The following is a 20,392-nucleotide window of genomic DNA, read 5'->3' as shown; positions in this document are numbered from 1 at the left end:
GAGAGACTCTTCCCCCCCAGAGAGAGACTCTTCCCCCCAGAGACTCTTACCCCCCCAGAGAGACTCTCCCCCCAGAGAGAGGCTCTTCCCCCCAGAGAGACTCTTCCCCCCAGAGACTCTTCCCCCCAGAGAGGCTTCCCCCCCCCAGAGAGACTCTCCCCCCCCCCAGAGAGACTATCCCCCCCCAGAGACTCTTCCCCCCCAGAGAGACTATCCCCCCCAGAGAGACTCTTCCCCCCCCAGAGAGACTCTTCCCCCCAGAGAGACTCTTCCCCCAGAGAGACTCTTCCCCCAGAGAGACTTTCCCCCCCAGAGACTCTTCCCCCCCCAGAGAGACTCCCCCCCCAGAGACTCTTCCCCCCCCAGAGACTCTTTCCCCCCCAGAGAGAGACTCTTTCCCCCAGAGACTCTTTCCCCCCCAGAGAGACTCTTTCCCCCCAGAGAGACTCTTTCCCCCAGAGAGACTCTTTTCCCCAGAGGAGACTCTTCCCCCAGAGAGACTCTTCCCCCCCAGAGACTCTTCCCCCCAGAGAGACTCTTCCCCCCAGAGAGGCTCTTCCCCCCCCCCCCCCCCCAGAGGGCTCTTCCCCCCCAGAGAACTCTCCCCCCCCACCCCCAGAGAGACTCTTCCCCCCAGAGACTCTTCCCCCCCAGAGAGACTCTCCCCCAGAGAGACTCTTCCCCCCCCCCCCCCAGAGAGACTCTTACCCCCCAGAGAGACTCTTACCCCCCCAGAGAGACTCTCTTCCCCCCAGAGAGACTCTTCCCCCCAGAGAGACTCACGTGGATCCCTTTGGTACCGTCCACCACAGTAACAGTGGAGTCGTGTGAGACCCAGGCCAGTCTGTTACCAGAGGAGGAGAAGGACACAGAGTGGACCCATCCTCCCCCCCAGCACCCCCAAACTCAGCCAGCACCGCCCCAAACGGCATCTTGACCCCAGGGGTGGGGCCCGGCTTCTCCTCCACCTCCTTGATGTAGGCCGAGAACACCCCTGGGGGAAGAGAGGGGGGTGCAATATATTATAACTATTGATCAGGGGGCTGCACGTATCAATACCTACTGATCAGGGGGCTGTCCGTATCAATACCTATTGATCAGGGGCTGTCACGTATCAATACCTACTGGATCAGGGGGCTGTCACGTATCAATACCTATTGATCAGGGGGCTGTCCGTATCAATACCTACTGATCAGGGGGCTGCACGTATCAATACCTACTGATCAGGGGGCTGCACGTATCAATACCTACTGATCAGGGGGCTGCACGTATCAATACCTACTGATCAGGGGGCTGCACGTATCAATACCTACTGATCAGGGGGCTGCACGCATCAATGCCTACTGGATCAGGGGCTGCACGATCAATACCTACTGGATCAGGCTGCGCGATCAATACCTACTGATCAGGGGCTGTACGCATCGTCACCTACTGATCAGGGGGCTGTACGTATCAATACCTACTGATCAGGGGCTGTACGTATCAATACCTACTGATCAGGGGGCTGCACGTATCAATACCTACTGATCAGGGGGCTGTCCGTATCAATACCTATTGATCAGGGGGCTGCACGTATCAATACCTATTGATCAGGGGGCTGCACGTATCAATACCTATTGATCAGGGGGCTGCAACGTATCAATACCTACTGATCAGGGGCTGTACGTATCAATACCTATTGATCAGGGGCTGTACGTATCAATACCTATTGATCAGGGGGCTGCACGTATCAATACCTACTGATCAGGGGCTGTACATATCAATACCTACTGATCAATACCTACTGATCAATAACTACTGATCAATAACTATTGATCAATAACTATTGATCAAGCGTCTCTGAGAGGAGAATTGCTGGTTCAGTCTTAATGAATAAGAGGACAGAAGGGCCCTGATCCTAGATTCAACACTCCCACTGAGAGACGCTGTGTGAAAACAGGCCCTGATCCTAGATTCAACACTCCAATTGAGAGACGCTGTGTGAAAACAGACCCTGATCCTAGATTCAACACTCCCACTGAGAGACGCTGTGTGAAAACAGGCCCTGATCCTAGATTCAACACTCCCACTGAGAGACGCTGTGTGAAAACAGGCCCTGATCCTAGATTCAACACTCCCACTGAGAGACGCTGTGTGAAAACAGACCCTGATCCTAGATTCAACACTCCCACTGAGAGACGCTGTGTGAAAACAGGCCCTGATCCTAGATTCAACACTCCCACTGAGAGACGCTGTGTGAAAACAGACCCTGATCCTAGATTCAACACTCCCACAGAGACGCTGTGTGAAAACAGGCCCTGATCCTAGATTCAACACTCCCACTGAGAGACGCTGTGTGAAAACAGACCCTGATCCTAGATTCAACACTCCTACTGAGAGACGCTGTGTGAAAACAGACCCTGATCCTAGATTCAACACTCCTACTGAGAGACGCTGTGTGAAAACAGACCCCGATCCTAGATTCAACACTCCCACTGAGAGACGCTGTGTGAAAACAGGCCCTGATCCTAGATTCAACACTCCCACTGAGAGACGCTGTGTGAAAACAGGCCCTGATCCTAGATTCAACACTCCCACTGAGAGACGCTGTGTGAAAACAGGCCCTGATCCTAGATTCAACACTCCCACAGAGACGCTGTGTGAAAACAGGCCCTGATCCTAGATTCAACACTCCAACTGAGAGACGCTGTGTGAAAACAGACCCTGATCCTAGATTCAACACTCCTACTGAGAGAGCGCTGTGTGAAAACAGACCCTGATCCTAGATTCAACACTCCCACTGAAGGCTGTGTGAAAACAGACCCTGATCACAGATTCAACACTCCAACTGAGACGTGTGAAAACAGGCCCTGATCCTAGATTCAACACTCCCACTGAGAGACGCTGTGTGAAAACAGGCCCTGATCCTAGATTCAACACTCCAACTGAGGAGAGGCTGTGTGAAAACAGACCCTGATCCTAGATTCAACACTCCCACTGAGAGACGCTGTGTGAAAACAGGCCCTGATCCTAGATTCAACACTCCTACTGAGAGACGCTGTGTGAAAACAGACCCTGATCCAGACCTGATCTCTCTATCTGAAACATGGTCTCTGACGGTCTCTCTCTCTCTACTGATGAGGCTGAAACATGGTCTCTGGCCGGTCTCTCTCTCTACTGATGAGGCTGAAACATGGTCTCTGACGGTCTCTCTCTTACTGATGAGGCTGAAACATGGTCTCTGACGGTCTCTCTCTCTACTGATGAGGCTGAAACATGGTCTCTGACGGTCTCTCTCTCTACTGATGAGGCTGAAACATGGTCTCTGACGGTCTCTCTCTCTACTGATGAGGCTGAAACATGGTCTCTGACGGCTCTCTCTCTACTGATGAGGCTGAAACATGGTCTCTGACGGCTCTCTCTCTACTGATGAGGCTGAAACATGGTCTCTGACGGTCTCTCTCTCTACTGATGAGGCTGAAACATGGTCTCTGACGGTCCTCTCTCTACTGATGAGGCTGAAACATGGTCTCTGGCGGTCTCTCTCTACTGATGAGGCTGAAACATGGTCTCTGACGGTCCTCTCTCTACTGATGAGGCTGAAACATGGTCTCTGACGGTCTCTCTCTCTACTGATGAGGCTGAAACATGGTCTCTGACGGTCTCTCTCTCTACTGATGAGGCTGAAACATGGTCTCTGACGGTCTCTCTCTACTGATGAGGCTGAAACATGGTCTCTGACGGTCTCTCTCTACTGATGAGGCTGAAACATGGTCTCTGACGGTCTCTCTCTCTACTGATGAGGCTGAAACATGGTCTCTGACGGTCTCTCTCTACTGATGAGGCTGAAACATGGTCTCTGGCGGTCTCTCTCTCTACCTGCATTTGAAGTCACAGGATCCAGCCGCCAGCAGCACGTTGTTCGGATGCCAGTCCAGACTGAGGACGGTGGAACGGATCGGCTTCTTGATGTGCTTACTCACCCACCTGACACAAACACACACATTTAAAGAGTACACAACTATTTAGCCTGCTTCTCCCTCTCTCTCTCTCTCTCTCTCAACCCCTCCTCCACCCACCCTCACTGACACACACACACATTTAACGAGTACCAAACTATTTAGCTTTTATAACTATTTAGATTAACCATTTCCTCCTCACCAGTCGTTGTCAGACTCGAAGTAGCAGACTGATATGAGTCTGGCCGCTGCCCAGCGAACTTGTTCTCCAGAGGAGACCACTTGACGAGAGTAGCAGCTCTGTTGATCCTCAGGATGACCAGCGTGGGCTTCCAGACGCCGTCCTTCAGAAGACCAGACGTGGCGTTACGGTCCGCTCCGCACGTCACGATACGGTCGGACTTGAGGGCCCAGTCGATACCTGGAGAGGGAGAGAGGGAGAGAGAGGGGAGAGGAGGAGAGAGAGTCAATGTAAAGCCTCTGAAAAAACATCATCAATGTCCAGACGTTGTTTAAAAAAAAAAATGTGTTTTAATCTATTCCTGTGATGTCATTTCCTGTGCCTCGTCTACCCTGTGATGTGTCCATTGTGCTCCTTCAGTTCATGACTCTTCACCCACTGGTTACCGCTCTTCTGATAGATGTGAACCTCATGGTTGTTGGGACTGATGGCGATCTCTACAGGGAGAGAAGGAGGAAGAAGAAAGGAAGAAGTAGAAAGAAGAAGAAAGAGGAGGAGGAGGATGAATTAGAGGAGGATGAGAGGAGGAGGGGAGTAAGAAGGCCAGATCACAGAAGAGTCGGTGGATAAACATTTAGATGAACTGTGGATGTGTTTTCGATACGTTTTGACGTTGTATGTGTGTATATTTAAAGTATGTGATTTTTCATAGAATAAAGCATTGGTCATTACGGGTTCTGTCCCGGTTCCAGGCGTGACAGGTGATGGGCTCAAGCAGAAACTGGTGCAGTGACATGTTGATGGGAGTTGGGTGGTCAGTCTCACTGGTCACCGGCTACACAGAGAGAGAAACAGAGACAAAGAGAGACAGAGACAGACAGAGAGACAAACAGAGAGACAAACAGAGAGACAAACAGAGAGACAAACAGAGAGACAAACAGAGAGACAAGAGAGAGAAAACCCCCATAGAAATTCAACAACATGACTCAGCTCGTTATCAGCCCGAATCAATTCAGCTCCACGGCGAGCTGCTAGTACCTGTTTGGTAGAATAATATGTATCTTACATTTCACAAAACTGTTAGACGTGAATGAATAACAGCGTTTTATACAATATAACAGGACATACTCGTGTTATTAAAGAGTTAGTTCTGTATTTAGGAGCAAGGTGTGAGTTTTACAGACAATCCCTTAATGTTCCCTAAATAACTCGTCCAGATTTTTTCGCACGTAACGTTACGATAGCTAAACTAGTTAGCAAAACAATACATATCTAGTCATTTATCTATACTTCAATGTCCCATACAAAAAAAAGATCAACAAGATTACGAACGATAAAAATGTGCTACGAAAATAACATTTTAATCTCGCCGTATAAAAAAACGAAGGCCTCCTCTCTTGAACCAAAGCCTCAACCTTTCCTACGAGCCTTCCCCCGCTCCCCACTTCCCCAGTCCGCATGCTGACTGTGATCTTACCTTGGTTTTAACAGAGCTTCTGGCTCGTCCTCGTGTTATTATTATTCGGAAACGACAGATTTGCTGATCACGGGAGACAGCGGACTTGAATTCGCGGACTCTGGGCAGTCGACACGAATCCGTCCAGGGTTGTCAGGAGCGGAACCGAAGAAGCTTCAGCTACATTCAGATGGATGTCAGACAAACCCCGCTCTTTGTTGAAGGCTGCCCCTGGCAGCTAATGAACCGAGTCTAGGAGATTTTTATTTCACCTTTATTTAACGAGACAAGTCAGTTCAGAACAAATTATTAGTAACAATGACGCCTCAGCCGTCCTATGGGACTGCCTGGAATCGAACCAGGGTCTGTAGGGCCTCAGACCACTGTGATACAGCCTGGAATGGATCTAGGATCTGTAGTTTCTCAGACCGCTGTGATACAGCCTGGAATGGATCTAGGGTCTGTAGTGACTCCTCTAGCACTGAGATGCAGTGCCTTAGACCGCTGATACAGCCTGGAATCGAACCAGGGTCTGTAGTTCCTCAGACCACTGTGATACAGCCTGGAATGGATCTAGGGTCTGTAGTGACTCCTCTAGCACTGAGATGCAGTGCCTTAGACCGCTGTGATACAGCCTGGAATCGAACCAGGGTCTGTAGTTCCTCAGACCACTGTGATACACCCTGGAATGGATCTAGGGTCTGTAGTGACTCCTCTAGCACTGAGATGCAGTGCCTTAGACCGCTGTGATACAGCCTGGAATCGAACCAGGGTCTGTAGTTCCTCAGACCACTGTGATACAGCCTGGAATGGATCTAGGGTCTGTAGTGACTCCTCTAGCACTGAGATGCAGTGCCTTAGACCGCTGTGATACAGCCTGGAATCGAACCAGGGTCTGTAGTTCCTCAGACCGCTGTGATACAGCCTGGAATGGATCTAGGGTCTGTAGTGACTCCTCTAGCACTGAGATGCAGTGCCTTAGACCGCTGTGATACAGCCTGGAATCGAACCAGGGTCTGTAGTTTCTCAGACCGCTGTGATACAGCCTGGAATGGATCTAGGGTCTGTAGTGACTCCTCTAGCACTGAGATGCAGTGCCTTAGACCGCTGTGATACAGCCTGGAATCGAACCAGGGTCTGTAGTTCCTCAGACCACTGTGATACAGCCTGGAATGGATCTAGGGTCTGTAGTGACTCCTCTAGCACTGAGATGCAGTGCCTTAGACCGCTGTGATACAGCCTGGAATCGAACCAGGGTCTGTAGTTCCTCAGACCACTGTGATACAGCCTGGAATGGATCTAGGGTCTGTAGTGACTCCTCTAGCACTGAGATGCAGTGCCTTAGACCGCTGTGATACAGCCTGGAATCGAACCAGGGTCTGTAGTTCCTCAGACCGCTGTGATACAGCCTGGAATGGATCTAGGGTCTGTAGTGACTCCTCTAGCACTGAGATGCAGTGCCTTAGACCGCTGTGATACAGCCTGGAATCGAACCAGGGTCTGTAGTTCCTCAGACCACTGTGATACCCCTGGAATGGATCTAGGGTCTGTAGTGACTCCCTCTAGCACTGAGATGCAGTGCCTTAGACCGCTGTGATACAGCCTGGAATCGAACCAGGGTCTGTAGTTCCTCAGACCGCTGTGATACAGCCTGGAATGGATCTAGGGTCTGTAGTTCCTCAGACCGCTGTGCCACTCGGGAGCCCTTGAAGATCTTGATATTGAATATTGATATAATATTGATATAAATAAACTGACACTCATTTTGAATTGGTTTGAAGCACTAGTTTAAATCATAAACACCATGTTGAAATATCTATTCTGTTTTGTCAGAGTAGAGTCATCATCATTGGAAAAACAGATGTCAAAAGCTTTCCGGACAGGAAAAGATGAGGATTCAATTTCAATTTAACTTATCCCCATTATTTAATGCTGACACATGCTGGCATCAAATAGTCTACAACCGTTAACTGCTACTGAAAATGGATGTATTGTTGTCTGACGAGAATCCCGATCTGGCGCGACTCTGAGCGGAACTCTCTCTCTCCTTTCGCGTCCTTTCAGATATTTGGTTGTGGACAGATTTACTTCGGCTTCACAATCAAGGACTCCTTGACTATTTCATCGGTGTGTCCTCGTGGGGGAAATACATCAACGGGACTCACGACAGAAATACTTCTAACGGTGTCTTTTAGACAGAAAATATCTGATTTGAAAAGATCTGTGATTGGTCGAAATACTAATTAGTGGAAAACATATGAGAAATTATGTAAAAAATTAAAATAAAATACAAATTATTATTTTTTTTATTCACCTAACAATGCAAATCAGTTAAGAACAAATTCTTATTTACAATGAAGGCCTACTCCAGCCAAACACGGACGACGCTGGGCCAATTGTGCACCGCCCTGTGGGACTCCCAATCACGACCATTATGTGATACAGCCTGGATACATCCAGCATCCAGCTCATAGATACATCCAGCATCCAGCTCATAGTTACATCCAGCATCCATCTCATAGTTACATCAGCTCATAGTTACATCCAGCATCCAGCTCATAGTTACATCCAGCATCCAGCTCATAGTTACATCCAGCATCCAGCTCATAGTTACATCCAGCATCCAGCTCATAGTTACATCCAGCATCCAGCTCATAGTTACATCCAGCATCCAGCTCATAGTTACATCCAGCATCCAGCTCATAGTTGCATCCAGTTCAGAGTTACATCCAGCATCCAGCTCATAGTTACATCCAGCTCATAGTTACATCCAGCATCCAGGTCATAGTTACATCCAGCATCCAGCTCATAGTTACATCCAGCATCCAGGTCATAGTTACATCCAGCATCCAGCTCATAGTTACATCCAGCTCATAGTTACATCCAGCATCAGCTCATAGTTACATCCAGCATCCAGCTCATAGTTACATCCAGCATCCAGCTCATAGTTGCATCCAGTTCAGAGTTACATCAGCATCCAGCTCATAGTTACATCAGCATCCAGCTCATAGTTACATCCAGCATCCAGCTCATGGTTACATCCAGCATCCAGCATCCAGCTCATAGTTACATCCAGCATCCAGCTCATAGTTACATCCAGCTCATAGTTACATCCAGCATCCAGCATCCAGCTCATAGTTACATCCAGCATCCAGCTCATAGTTACATCCAGCTCATAGTTACATCCAGCATCCAGCATCCAGCTCATAGTTACATCCAGCATCCAGCTCATAGTTACATCCACCATCCAGCTCATAGTTACATCCAGCTCATAGTTACATCCAGCTCATAGTTACAGAGGTGTTATATACATTCAGTGATACAGGTAGTGAAAGGGCCCAGTCTTTTCTGGTCAGACACAACAGTACAACTCTACCAGGCCCTAAAGAAATAATGGAACAGCATCCATTCTCCTCCTGTGTCACCCCTGATATATGCATTGAGGCATACGAATATTGGCTCGGTGTGGTCCTGGGTCAAAGTTAGCTAGAAGAGAAGAGACTGGAAGAGCTGGTCCTGGAACAGTGCTTTGGGGTTGAAGCCCAACCAGCTAGAAGAGAAGAGGCAGGAAGAGCTGGTCCTGGAACAGTGCTTTGGGGCTGAAGCCCAACCAGCTAGAAGAGAAGAGGCAGGAAGAGCTGGTTCTGGAACAGTGCTTTGGGGCTGAAGCCCCCTTAGCTAGAAGAGAAGAGGCAGGAAGAGCTGGTCCTGGAACAGTGCTTTGGGGCTGAAGCCCCCTCAGCTAGAAGAGAAGAGGCAGGAAGAGCTGGTCCTGGAACAGTGCTTTGGGGCTGAAGCCCAACCAGCTAGAAGAGAAGAGGCAGGAAGAGCTGGTTCTGGAACAGTGCTTTGGGGCTGAAGCCCAACCAGCTAGAAGAGAAGAGGCAGGAAGAGCTGGTCCTGGAACAGTGCTTTGGGGCTGAAGCCCAACCAGCTAGAAGAGAAGAGGCAGGAAGAGCTGGTCCTGGAACAGTGCTTTGGGGCTGAAGCCCCCTCAGCTAGAAGAGAAGAGGCAGGAAGAGCTGGTCCTGGAACAGTGCTTTGGGGCTGAAGCCCAACCAGCTAGAAGAGAAGATGCAGGAAGAGCTGGTCCCCGGAGAACAGTGCTTTGGGGCTGAAGCCCCTCAGCTAGAAGAGAAGAGGCAGGAAGAGCTGGTCCCCCAACAGTGCTTTGGGGCTGAAGCCCCTCAGCTAGAAGAGAAGAGGCAGGAAGAGCTGGTCCCGAACAGTGCTTTGGGGCTGAAGCCCCCTCAGCTAGAAGAGAAGAGGCAGGAAGAGCTGGTCCCGGAACAGTGCTTTGGGCTGAAGCCCTCAGCTAGAAGAGAAGAGGCAGGAAGAGCTGGTCCCGGAACAGTGCTTTGGGGCTGAAGCCCAACCAGCTAGAAGAGAAGAGGCAGGAAGAGCTGGTCCCCGAACAGTGCTTTGGGGCTGAAGCCCAACCAGCTAGAAGAGAAGAGGCAGGAAGAGCTGGTCCCGGAACAGTGCTTTGGGGCTGAAGCCCAACCAGCTAGAAGAGAAGAGGCAGGAAGAGCTGGTCCCGGAACAGTGCTTTGGGGCTGAAGCCCAACCAGCTAGAAGAGAAGAGGCAGGAAGAGCTGGTCCCGGAACAGTGCTTTGGGGCTGAAGCCCAACCAGCTAGAAGAGAAGAGGCAGGAAGAGCTGGTCCTGGAACAGTGCTTTGGGGCTGAAGCCCAACCAGCTAGAAGAGAAGATGCAGGAAGAGCTGGTCCTGGAACAGTGCTTTGGGGCTGAAACCCAACCAGCTAGAAGAGAAGAGGCAGGAAGAGCTGGTCCTGGAACAGTGCTTTGGGGCTGAAGCCCAACCAGCTAGAAGAGAAGATGCAGGAAGAGCTGGTCCTGGAACAGTGCTTTGGGGCTGAAGCCCCTCAGCTAGAAGAGAAGAGGCAGGAAGAGCTGGTCCTGGAACAGTGCTTTGGGGCTGAAGCCCAACCAGCTAGAAGAGAAGAGGCAGGAAGAGCTGGTCCTGGAACAGTGCTTTGGGGCTGAAACAGAATAAAACTGATCTTAGACCAGTAATACTTCACCCTACTCCAACCTGCTCCTGTGGGAGTGGCCAGATCCACCTGAAACACACCTGTCTGTCAGCTGACGCAGTAGATGAGGTGACTGACCAATGAGGTGACAGGAGAGGCAATCAACACCTTGACACGCTCTCTCAACAAGATCTGGGTCAGATAATTGACAATCATGACCCTTGACTGATTTTATGGAGGAAAAGTCCTTGTCAATTATTGTGGTCGTTTTGTGGTTTCTCTCTCCTCAGCTGTTCAGAAGCAGAAGCAATGGAGACATCATTGAAGTCAGAGGATACATGTCCTAACCCTCCTCCCTACTTCCTACCAGGTATGTCTCTAGAGTACACCCTCCTCTCTCTCTCTCGTTGTTTCAGTCCAGGGTAAAGGAGAGGACATGAGGATCTCTCTCTCTCTCTCTCTCGTTGTTTCAGTCCAGGGTAAAGGAGATGACATGAGGATCTCTCTCTCTCTCTCGTTGTTTCAGTCCAGGGTGAAGGAGAGGACATGAGGATCTCTCTCTCATTGTTTCAGTCCAGGGTAAAGGAGATGACATGAGGATCTCTCTCTCTCTCTCTCTCGTTGTTTCAGTCCAGGGTAAAGGAGTTGACATGAGGATCTCTCTCTCTCTCTCGTTGTTTCAGTCCAGGGTAAAGGAGATGACATGAGGATCTCTCTCTCGTTGTTTCAGTCCAGGGTAAAGGAGATGACATGAGGATCTCTCTCTCGTTGTTTCAGTCCAGGGTAAAGGAGATGACATGAGGATCTCTCTCTCGTTGTTTCAGTCCAGGGTAAAGGAGATGACATGAGGATCTCTCTCTCTCGTTGTTTCAGTCCAGGGTAAAGGAGATGACATGAGGATCTCTCTCTCTCTCTCGTTGTTTCAGTCCAGGGTAAAGGAGATGACATGAGGATCTCTCTCTCTCTTGTTGTTTCAGTCCAGGGTAAAGGAGATGACATGAGGGTCTCTCTCTCTCTCTCTCGTTGTTTCAGTCCAGGGTAAAGGAGATGACATGAGGATCTCTCTCTCTCTATTGTTGTTTCAGTCCAGGGTAAAGGAGATGACATGAGGGTCTCTCTCTCTCTCTCTCTCGTTGTTTCAGTCCAGGGTAAAGGAGATGACATGAGGATCTCTCTCTCTCTGTTGTTTCAGTCCAGGGTAAAGGAGATGACATGAGGGTCTCTCTCTCTCTCTCGTTGTTTCAGTCCAGGGTAAAGGAGATGACATGAGGATCTCTCTCTCTCTCTTGTTGTTTCAGTCCAGGGTAAAGGAGATGACATGAGGGTCTCTCTCTCTCTCTCTCGTTGTTTCAGTCCAGGGTAAAGGAGATGACATGAGGATCTCTCTCTCTCGTTGTTTCAGTCCAGGGTAAAGGAGATGACATGAGGATCTCTCTCTCTCTCTCTCGTTGTTTCAGTCCAGGGTAAAGGAGATGACATGAGGATCTCTCTCTCTCTCTCGTTGTTTCAGTCCAGGGTAAAGGAGATGACATGAGGATCTCTCTCTCGTTGTTTCAGTCCAGGGTAAAGGAGATGACATGAGGATCTCTCTCTCGTTGTTTCAGTCCAGGGTAAAGGAGATGACATGAGGATCTCTCTCTCTCTCGTTGTTTCAGTCCAGGGTAAAGGAGATGACATGAGGATCTCTCTCTTGTTGTTTCAGTCCAGGGTAAAGGAGATGACATGAGGATCTCTCTCTCTCTCTCTCTCGTTGTTTCAGTCCAGGGTAAAGGAGATGACATGAGGATCTCTCTCTCTCTCTCTCGTTGTTTCAGTCCAGGGTAAAGGAGATGACATGAGGATCTCTCTCTCTCTCGTTGTTTCAGTCCAGGGTAAAGGAGATGACATGAGGATCTCTCTCTCTCTCGTTGTTTCAGTCCAGGGTAAAGGAGATGACATGAGGATCTCTCTCTCTCTCTCTCGTTGTTTCAGTCCAGGGTAAAGGAGATGACATGAGGATCTCTCTCTCTCTCTCTCGTTGTTTCAGTCCAGGGTAAAGGAGATGACATGAGGATCTCTCTCTCTCGTTGTTTCAGTCCAGGGTAAAGGAGATGACATGAGGATCTCTCTCTCTCTCTCTCTCGTTGTTTCAGTCCAGGGTAAAGGAGATGACATGAGGATCTCTCTCTCGTTGTTTCAGTCCAGGGTAAAGGAGATGACATGAGGATCTCTCTCTCTCGTTGTTTCAGTCCAGGGTGAAGGAGATGACATGAGGATCTCTCTCTCGTTGTTTCAGTCCAGGGTGAAGGAGATGACATGAGGATCTCTCTCTCTCTCGTTGTTTCAGTCCAGGGTGAAGGAGATGACATGAGGATCTCTCTCTCGTTGTTTCAGTCCAGGGTGAAGGAGATGACATGAGGATCTCTCTCTCTCTCGTTGTTTCAGTCCAGGGTAAAGGAGATGACATGAGGATCTCTCTCTCTCTCTCGTTGTTTCAGTCCAGGGTAAAGGAGATGACATGAGGATCTCTCTCTCTTGTTGTTTCAGTCCAGGGTAAAGGAGATGACATGAGGATCTCTCTCTCTCTCTCGTTGTTTCAGTCCAGGGTAAAGGAGATGACATGAGGATCTCTCTCTCTCTCTCGTTGTTTCAGTCCAGGGTAAAGGAGATGACATGAGGATCTCTCTCTCTCTTCTTGTTGTTTCAGTCCAGGGTAAAGGAGATGACATGAGGATCTCTCTCTCTCTCTTGTTGTTTCAGTCCAGGGTAAAGGAGATGACATGAGGATCTCTCTCTCTCTCTCTCGTTGTTTCAGTCCAGGGTAAAGGAGATGACATGAGGATCTCTCTCTCGTTGTTTCAGTCCAGGGTAAAGGAGATGACATGAGGATCTCTCTCTCTCTCTCGTTGTTTCAGTCCAGGGTAAAGGAGATGACATGAGGATCTCTCTCTCTCTCTCTCTCGTTGTTTCAGTCCAGGGTAAAGGAGATGACATGAGCACCTCTCCCTTCACTCCTCCTCCACCTGGTGCGATGGGTGGGAGCTTCATCAACCAGACCGCTATTGGTGAGTACACACACACAGCCTTCAGACTGTAGTATAATGATGGACACACACACACAGCCTTCAGACTGTAGTATAATGAAGGAGACACACACACACAGCCTTCAGACTGTAGTATAATGATGGACACACACACAGCCTTCAGACTGTAGTATAATGATGGACACACACACAGCCTTCAGACTGTAGTATAATGATGGACACACACACACAGCCTTCAGACTGTAGTATAATGATGGACACACACACACACACACACACGTTCTCTCAGCTGGGGCTAGTCCCCTCCAGACAGAGGCTTGGATCTAACCCCTTATCGAACCCCCTCGTTCTCTCAGCTGGGGCTAGTCCCCTCCAGACAGAGGCTTGGATCTAACCCCCTCGTTCTCTCAGCTGGGGCTAGTCCCTCCAGACAGAGGCTTGGATCTAACCCCTTATCGAACCCCTCATTCTCTCAGCTGGGGCTAGTCCCCTCCAGACAGAGGCTTGGATCTAACCCCTTATCGAACCCCCCTCGTTCTCCCAGGTGGTGCTAGCCCCCCAGACAGAGGCTTGATCTAACCCTTATCTAACCCTCTTGTTCTCTCAGGTGGTGCTAGTCCCTCCAGACAGATGCTTGGATCTAACCCCTTATCTAACCCCCTTGTTCTCTCAGCTGGGGCTAGTCCCCCCAGACATAGGCTTGGATCTAACCCCTTATCTAACCCCCTTGTTCTCCCAGGTGGTGCTAGTCCCCCCAGACAGAGGCTTGGATCTAACCCCTTATCGAACCCTCTTGTTCTCTCAGCTGGGGCTAGTCCCCTCCAGACAGAGGCTTGGATCTAACCCCTTATCTAACCCCCTCGTTCTCTCAGGTGGTGCTAGTCCCCTCCAGACAGATGCTTGGATCTAACCCCTTATCGAACCCTCTTGTTCTCCCAGGTGGTGCTAGTCCCCTCCAGACAGAGGCTTGGATCTAACCCCTTATCGAACCCCCTCGTTCTCCCAGGTGGTGCTAGTCCCCTCCAGACAGATGCTTGGATCTAACCCCTTATCGAACCCTCTTGTTCTCCCAGGTGGTGCTAGTCCCCTCCAGACAGAGGCTTGGATCTAACCCCTTATCGAACCCCCTCGTTCTCCCAGGTGGTGCTAGTCCCCCCAGGCAGAGGTTTGTCCAGCACTATGAGACAGAGCTGGGTGATTCTCCTGGTCTCATCAGATGTCCTTCCTGTCAGAACCAGGTGATGAGTGATGTCACTCATCACGCTGGAACCTTCTCCTGGACCATGTGTCTGGTGTTCATCCTCTGTGGGTGAGGAGACTCACACACTCCATCTGTTACACACTCACACACTCCATCTGTTACACACTCACACACTCCATCTGTTACACACTCACACACTCCATCTGTTACACACTCACACACTCCATCTGTTACACACTCACACACTCCATCTGTATCGCACACACTCCACCTGTTACACACTCACACACTCCATCTGTATCGCGCACACACTCACACACTCCATCTGTATCGCACACACACTCACACACACCATCTGTATCTCACACACTCCATCTGTATCACACACTCACACACACCATCTGTATCTCACACACTCCATCTGTATCGCACACTCACTCACACACACACTCCATCTGTATCGCACACTCACTCACACACACACTCCATCTGTATCGCACACTCACTCACACACACACTCCATCTGTATCGCACACACACTCACTCCATCTGTATCGCACACTCACTCACTCCATCTGTATCGCACACTCACTCACTCCATCTGTATCAGCTCCACCCCCTCCGTCTCAGCCCCACCCCTCCGTCTCAGCTCCACCCCCTCCGTCTCAGCCCCACCCCCCAGCAGTAGCAGGTATACTGACTGTACTCTCCTCCAGGTTGTTGCTGGGATGCTGTCTGATCCCTGTTTCTCTTCAGGAGTTTCAAGGATGCCTATCACACCTGCCCTCGCTGTGGCATGGTCCTTCACATCCACAGGAAGAGCTGTTGCCCCATGACCTCTGAACCCTCCTCCCTGACCCCCCGCCTAGGGTCAGGGCACCCCGGTCACCCCTGATATGGAGGGTGTGTGTGTGTGTATATATGTGTGTGTGTGTGTGCATCCCAAACAGAACCCTACTCCCTATACAGTGCACAACTTTCCACTAGGCCCCATAGGATTAGGGCCTGGCTCTGACTAGAAGTAGTGCACTATATAGGGGTGACTCTAGCAGGGCTTAGTGCACTATAGAGGGGAGACTGTGGCAGGGCTTAGTGCACTATAGAGGGAGACTGTAGCAGGGCTTAGTGCACTATGGAGGGGAGACTGTAGCAGGGCTTAGTGCACTATATAGGGGAGACTGTAGCAGGGCTTAGTGCACTATATAGGGGAGACTGTAGCAGGGCTTAGTGCACTATATAGGGAGACTGTAGCAGGGCTTAGTGCACTATATAGGGGAGACTGTAGCAGGGCTTAGTGCAATATATAGGGGAGACTAGCACATCTGACACAGGGCTTAGTGCACTATATAGGGGAGACTGTAGCAGGGCTTAGTGTACTATAGAGGGGAGACTGTAGCAGGGCTTAGTGCACTATATAGGGAGACTGTAGCAGGGCTTAGTGCACTATGGAGGGGAGACTGTAGCAGGGCTTAGTGCACTATGGAGGGGAGACTGTAGCAGGGCTTAGTGCACTATATAGGGGAGACTGTAGCAGGGCTTAGTGCACTATATAGGGAGACTGTAGCAGGCTTAGTGCACTATATAGGGAGACTGTAGCAGGGCTTAGTGCACTATGGAGGGGAGACTGTAGCAGGGCTTAGTGCACTATATAGGGAGACTGTAGCACATCTGACACAGGGCTTAGTGCACTATATAGGGAGACTGTAGCACATCTGACACAGGGCTTAGTGCACTATATAGGGAGACTGTAGCAGGGCTTAGTGCACTATATAGGGGAGACTGTAGCACATCTGACACAGGGCTTAGTGCACTATGGAGGGAGACTGTAGCAGGGCTTAGTGCACTATAGAGGGGAGACTGTAGCAGGGCTTAGTGCACTATAGAGGGGAGACTGTAGCAGGGCTTAGTGCACTATATAGGGGAGACTGTAGCAGGGCTTAGTGCACTATATAGGGGGAGACTGTAGCACATCTGACACAGGGCTTAGTGCACTATGGAGGGGAGACTAGCAGGGCTTAGTGCACTATATAGGGGAGACTGTAGCAGGGCTTAGTGCACTATAGAGGGGAGACTGTAGCAGGGCTTAGTGCACTATATAGGGAGACTGTAGCACATCTGACACAGGGCTTAGTGCACTATATAGGGGAGACTGTAGCACATCTGACACAGGGCTTAGTGCACTATATAGGGGAGACTGTAGCAGGGCTTAGTGCACTATGGAGGGGAGACTGTAGCAGGGCTTAGTGCACTATAGAGGGGAGACTAGCAGGGCTTAGTGCACTATATAGGGGAGACTAGCAGGGCTTAGTGCACTATAGAGGGAGACTGTAGCAGGGCTTAGTGCACTATAGAGGGGAGACTGTAGCAGGGCTTAGTGCACTATATAGGGGAGACTGTAGCAGGGCTTAGTGCACTATATAGGGGAGACTAGCAGGGCTTAGTGCACTATATATAGGGGAGACTGTAGTATATCCGAAGCAGGGCTTAGTGCACTATAGAGGGGAGACTGTAGCAGGGCTTAGTGCACTATAGAGGGGAGACTGTAGCAGGGCTTAGTGCACTATATAGGGGAGACTGTAGCAGGGCTTAGTGCACTATAGAGGGGAGACTGTAGCAGGGCTTAGTGCACTATGGAGGGAGACTAACAGGGCTTAGTGCACTATAGAGGGGAGACTAGCAGGGCTTAGTGCACTATATAGGGAGACTAGCAGGGCTTAGTGCACTATAGAGGGGAGACTGTAGCAGGGCTTAGTGCACTATAGAGGGGAGACTGTAGCAGGGCTTAGTGCACTATAGAGGGGAGACTGTAGCAGGGCTTAGTGCACTATAGAGGGGAGACTAGCAGGGCTTAGTGCACTATAGAGGGGAGACTGTAGCAGGGCTTAGTGCACTATGGAGGGGAGACTGTAGCACATCTGACACAGGGCTTAGTGCACTATAGAGGGGAGACTGTAGCACATCTGACACAGGGCTTAGTGCACTATATAGGGGAGACTGTAGCACATCTGACACAGGGCTTAGTGCACTATAGAGGGGAGACTGTAGCAGGGCTTAGTGCACTCTATAGAGACTAGCAGGGATTAGTGCACTATATAGGGGAGACTAGCAGGGATTAGTGCACTATATAGGGGAGACTAGCAGGGATTAGTGCACTATGGAGGGAGACTGTAGCAGGGCTTAGTGCACTATATAGGGGAGACTGTAGCAGGGTTTAGTGCACTATATAGGGGAGACTAGCAGGGATTAGTGCACTATATAGGGAGAGACTGTAGCAGGGCTTAGTGCACTATATAGGAGACTGTAGTATATCCGACGCAGGGCTTAGTGCACTATAGAGGGAGACTGTAGCAGGGCTTAGTGCACTATAGAGGGAGACTGTAGCAGGGCTTAGTGCACTATATAGGGGAGACTGTAGCAGGATTAGTGCACTATATAGGGGAGACTGTAGCAGGGCTTAGTGCACTATATAGGGGAGACTGTAGCAGGGCTTAGTGCACTATAGAGGGAGACTGTAGTATATCCGAAGCAGGGCTTATATCGTCTAGTCTCTAGAGCACCGCCTGTGCCTAATCTGTGATTGTACCTTTTAAACAATGTCTTTCTTTTTCAACCTGTTCTGTGAAGACTTAAATATAATAAATAATGCTTTTTAACATGTCCCAGTTGATCTGTGTGTTATTAGGAATAACTTTTCAAAATGATTAATTATATATATATATATATATCGTACCAATGAAGAGTTTTGGAACACCTACTCATTCCAGGATTTTTCTTTATTTTTAATATTTTCTACATTGTGAAATAATAGATGATCTGGAGAGATACTCCACATGGATCCCCATTAGTTCCTGCCAAGGCAGCAGCTACTCTTCCTGGGGTTTATTATGGATCCCCATTAGTTCCTGCCAAGGCAGCAGCTACTCTTCCTGGGGTTTATTATGGATCCCCATTAGTTCCTGCCAAGGCAGCGGCTACTCTTCCTGGGGTTTATTATGGATCCCCATTAGTTCCTGCCAAGGCAGCAGCTACTCTTCCTGGGGTTTATTATTGATCCCCATTAGTTCCTGTCAAGGCAGCAGCTACTCTTCCTGGGGTTTATTATTGATCCCCATTAGTTCCTGTCAAGGATGCAGCTACTCTTCCTGGGGTTTATTATGGACCCCCATTAGTTCCTGTCAAGGCAGCAGCTACTCTTCCTGGGGTTTATTATGGATCCCCATTAGTTCCTGCCAAGGCAGCAGCTACTCTTCCTGGGGTTTATTATGGACCCCCATTAGTTCCTGTCAAGGCAGCAGCTACTCTTCCTGGGGTTTATTATGGATCCCCATTAGATCCTGTTGCCAAGGCAGCAGCTACTCTTCCTGGGGTTTATTATGGATCACAAATGGTCCTTTTGTTTGATTAATTCCGTCGTTATATCTCCAAACGTCCATTTATTTGGCACGTTTGATTAAAAAAACACTGGTTCCAACTCGCCCAGCATGACTACAAAATATCCCTCAAGTTACCTGTAATCTTTGTCCAAACATCGCAAACAACTAATAAAACTAGGTATTTTTTAACGTAAACAATCGCTAAAATTCCAGACGGGATAAACCGGGTTCAGTAGATAAACAACGTGGAGCTTTCAGGTCGTGACCCAACCACAACACTACACTCGACCCTCGTTCTGAACAGCCCTACTTCTTAATTTCTCAAAGGAAAAAACATAAACAATTTCTAAAGACTGTTAACATCTAGTGGAAGCGATAGGAACTGCAAGCAAGTGCCTTAGAAATCTAGATCCCCATTGAAAAGAGAGACTTTATTTTTTTCCTGGTTGGTTTCTCCTCTGGGTTTTTGCTTACCAAATAAGTTCTGATATATACATTGTTATTCAATGTGTTTCTATGGGCTAATAGCAGTAAGGACTATCTGTTATTCAATGTGTTTCTAATAGCAGTAAGGACTATCTGTTATTCAATGTGTTTCTAATAGCAGTAAGGACTATCTGTTATTCAATGTGTTTCTAATAGCAGTAAGGACTATCTGTTATTCAATGTGTTTCTATGGGCTAATAGCAGTAAGGACTATCTGTTATTCAATGTGTTTCTAATAGCAGTAAGGACTATCTGTTATTCAATGTGTTTCTATGGGCTAATAGCAGTAAGGACTATCTGTTATTCAATGTGTTTCTATGGGCTAATAGCAGTAAGGACTATCTGTTATTCAATGTGTTTCTATGGGCTAATAGCAGTAAGGACTATCTGTTATTCAATGTGTTTCTAATAGCAGTAAGGACTATCTGTTATTCAATGTGTTTCTATGGGATAATAGCAGTAAGGACTATCTGTTATTCAATGTGTTTCTATGGGCTAATAGCAGTAAGGACTATCTGTTATTCAATGTGTTTCTATGGGCTAATAGCAGTAAGGACTATCTGTTATTCAATGTGTTTCTATGGGCTAATAGCAGTAAGGACTATCTGTTATTCAATGTGTTTCTATGGGCTAATAGCAGTAAGGACTATCTGTTATTCAATGTGTTTCTATGGGCTAATAGCAGTAAGGACTATCTGTTATTCAATGTGTTTCTATGGGCTAATAGCAGTAAGGACTGT

At 48.9% G+C, this 20,392-nt stretch overlaps 1 pseudogene; it reads right to left on the bottom strand.

Annotated features, from left to right (window-relative positions):
* LOC135533618 (actin-related protein 2/3 complex subunit 1A-B-like) overlaps positions 1-5,737 on the bottom strand; it is a 10,637-nt pseudogene extending 4,900 nt beyond the window's left edge.
* Positions 5,738-20,392: the final 14,655 nt, after the last annotated feature.

The sequence above is a fragment of the Oncorhynchus masou genome, unplaced genomic scaffold, assembly GCF_036934945.1.
Source record: "Oncorhynchus masou masou isolate Uvic2021 unplaced genomic scaffold, UVic_Omas_1.1 unplaced_scaffold_2521, whole genome shotgun sequence".
NCBI lineage: Eukaryota > Metazoa > Chordata > Actinopteri > Salmoniformes > Salmonidae > Oncorhynchus > Oncorhynchus masou.
Note: the sequence above shows the minus strand (reverse complement) of the source record. Positions and strands in the feature narration are given on the sequence as shown.